Source organism: Montipora capricornis, chromosome 10 (genome assembly GCF_036669925.1).
Source record: "Montipora capricornis isolate CH-2021 chromosome 10, ASM3666992v2, whole genome shotgun sequence".
NCBI lineage: Eukaryota > Metazoa > Cnidaria > Anthozoa > Scleractinia > Acroporidae > Montipora > Montipora capricornis.
Window position 1 is genome coordinate 67,739,489 of NC_090892.1, and position 3,614 is coordinate 67,743,102.

Consider the following 3,614-nt stretch of genomic DNA (forward strand, 5'->3'; position numbering starts at 1 on the left):
TATCGCGCCGGAAACATCTAACAATGACGCTCTCTACATTATCGCAACATCATGCCACACATCATGAGATTTTAATGGTTCAAGTTCCGGGGGAGAAAGAACTAATTGCCAGAGAGTAGTTATAGTAGCGGTCAGTATAAAAAACACTGTAGACTGCGGACTGCGGATTGTGGACTGCTTGATTAATTTACTTTTTTGCCCAATATTTTATTAAGTGTTGGTTGTGCTATTTGGCGTTGAAACTTGCCATTTTTAAAAATAAAAAATTTAAAGGTAGAGTTTAACGGGACGTACCCCAGAAAAAGGAAACAAAATGGGTTTTGAAGAACATGGCTCTTGTCATCACTGATACAGCAGAAATTGGAAACAGTGCCAAGATTCAAGTCCTGGTCTGTATGGGAACTCTCAGTCACACTTGATAGAGAGAGTGAACTAAAATTGTTGGCCGCGTTGCAACTGGCAATAGATAATCAATCATGTGCTACTCGCATTTAGAACCTTCAGTAAGGTATATATGCGAAAGCTAGTGCACTTTAAAGAATTGGTAAATTTCATGGATAGTATTACTGCTGTACGAATGCCGTACGAAGAATTCATTGCAGCCCTACATACTTCCCTATATTTAGCTAATTGTTTGCCTCTTTTTGTAAGGCTGTCTAAAAGCATTACGGACTTTACCTGGGAAAACCCAAATTATCTGGTGCGCATATCTGCGCATGTCTTCCGTAGCCGTCACTTGACAACCTGAAAAGGGGATACTGCCGTTGCTTTATAACGTGAGTATTAACATTCCATTTTCTCAACCTTGTTTCTCCAAGTATTTGATTTCAAGGATGAGGGTAACCGTTAATTTCAATTAACTCCCTGAAGAAGTCAGCGCGTGCCTGACGAAATTCTTGGTTCAACAAAGCCTATTTTGGTCTTCCCAAACCGAAAATTTCCGGAGAAAACGGGATTTCTTGAAAGGTCGTCCACAATTCCCAAACGGAATTTCCAAACGGAAGAACGTGTTTACCGTTTGCATTCCTCCATGATTTTGCCTCCCTCCAGACTCTCTCGGTAAATTTGAACAAATTTGGTAAATGGAACTCGCCGATCCCAACTAAATTTCCCATTCGGGAGTTTTTGCTTACCATTTGAACAAACCTACTATCAGCCGGTTTCTGCTTGTAAATGGTAAACAACCGGGGTGTTTATTTTCCCCGGCGAAACGCAACAACAAGTACCGCCCCGGGCATCACCCATATGTTTGTAACATCTCCCCCCTACTCGGCCACCTCCAATCACAGAACGTTTTGGCCTATTTATTCAAGGCGAAGGCTCTTCAAAGACAGTCACGGAATTTTTAGTCGTCTGAATATTCCTGTTTATTTCCACCTCTTATTCACGAGCTACAGACTTGCAGGTAAGCCCATCACCACTATTGTTACCAAGCCGTTTGGGGTTTTTTATGTCTTTTTTAGGAAGCTAAGATATCATTTCAAGACTTAACTGATTAGAGTGTAATGTGAAGTGCTAGTTTTGTACCCCATATGAACCATGTGAGCGTTAGCCCTACTTATGGAAATGGGCCCACACAAGGACAGAGAAAAACTATGACCAGGGTGGGAATTGAACCCACGACCTTCGGGTTAGATCACCGCTGCTCTACCGACTGAGCTACAAGGTCTAAAGGGAGGAAGTTGTGGGAACTGAAGTGTTTAGGCTTGCCTTGCAGTCACGTGAGCAATATATATATTTCTCCATTTGCTACACTGGATTAGCGTTCGCATCGAAACCGCCCTTTCGATGCTCTGTAGTTCAAAGGCTCGTGTTTTATTTTTGTCCGAAACGTAAAATCGGTCAAGGAAATGTTGCACCTTGAACAACAGGCGTTAGACACCGCTTCGCTGAACCGATAGCCTGTAACAGCAGGGTATCAATGGGAGTCGATTCTTTTTGCAAATACTTGGCTGCGTGTATTTCGCTTACGGAAACAAACGATTGGATTAAATTGCTGGTAGAAAGAAACATCTTGAAACGATTTTTGGCTATCAATACATATGACGAGCCGGGACAAGTTTATGATGAAAATAGTTTTCCGAAAATTGCAAGCCTTACTGAATATGATATGGGATTTAGTACAAAAATAAGCCAAATCGATACTTTTGCCTCAGGGTTGAGATGGCACTTTTGCATGTAATTGGTGGAGGTCGTTAGAACGATAGGAGCTGCCTCAGCTGCCTGAATTATATCAAATGAAGCTGTGATTTTCAGTCGTTATCTCCTTTATAAACAGATTCCAATGTTGTCGTGTATGGGGCGCCGATTGTAAATAAATTTTTACCTTGAATATTCTCAATTTTTTCATCATTTAATAAATAAGTTTTTTTGATATGATATCATACTTTATTATTTGATATAATACATCCTGATTTCAAATCAGTCGTTTATTATTTGATGTAAGAAATCCTGATTTCAAATCATGTGTTTATGATTTGATATAATAAATCCTGGTTTCATATCATGCGTCTATGATTTGAAATCACGACTTCATGATTTAAATCTAACTTTTAGATTTGATATCAGAGAAATCATGGTTTAACTTAATAAGTATGATTTAACTTAATACCTAATCGGTGCGAGCGAGTACATGTGACAAGTCACACGATCATCTATTGCGCGGGAGAACACAAACTTTCAAGGTCAATTGCTTCTGCCATATCCCAGGCAATCCCAGGCAGTTCAAAGGGCGGTCGATGAGGCTCTATCACGTCTTCCAAGTCAGGGAGTCACTTCAACCAGTTCAAGCTCCACCTCAAGCTCGACCTCGACCACCACATCGGGCTCAAATAGGTACGTAAATGTGCTAGCCGACAAACGGTCATTGTGTTCGTCTGGAATCTCGTGTGTTATTTAATACTGAATATTTCGCCATATTCATTTTTCATGTCTTACTGTAGTGTTTGATGCTGGTTTCTGTGGATTGCAGGTTGTTCCAGAAGCTCAATAAAAGTTGCGTTTGGAACGGAAATCCCCCGCCTTTTACACATTGTATTTTCACACCGTTGCGTGACTTCGTTGATAGTCGCCAATTAACCGGAAGTTAGTTATGAGAAGCTGTAAGGTTTCGTTTCAAGTCGTTGAGGCGCACGCAACGGTGAGAAAATACAATGTGTAAAAGGCGGGGGATTTCTGTTCCAAACGCAACTTTGATAGAGCTGCTGGAACAACATGCAATCCACAGAAGTAAGACAGGAAAAACGAAAATGGCCAAATATTTAGTATTAAATAACACACGAGATTCCAGACGAACACAATGACCGTTTGTCGGCCACAGGCTCCCCAAGCTGAAAATACGTGGAGTATGCGACAGTTTGTGTATATAGAGAATTGTATGGGAAAATCACCGATCGTAAAAAAAATTGTGTAAATAACTATCTCATTTGAAATAAAGTTTTCCTACCTCAAATGTGTGACGAACTTGTCTCTTTTGCCGAGTTTCGAGCCATTCTGACGCCGTTTAGTGAAGTCATCCGGAAGGCCGTTACTGAAATAATAGGAAGGCCGGTAACTCCATCCATCGCTGGCCAGACCTCAGTCCACAAATCGTTTTCTCCTCAACAGGAAAAGTC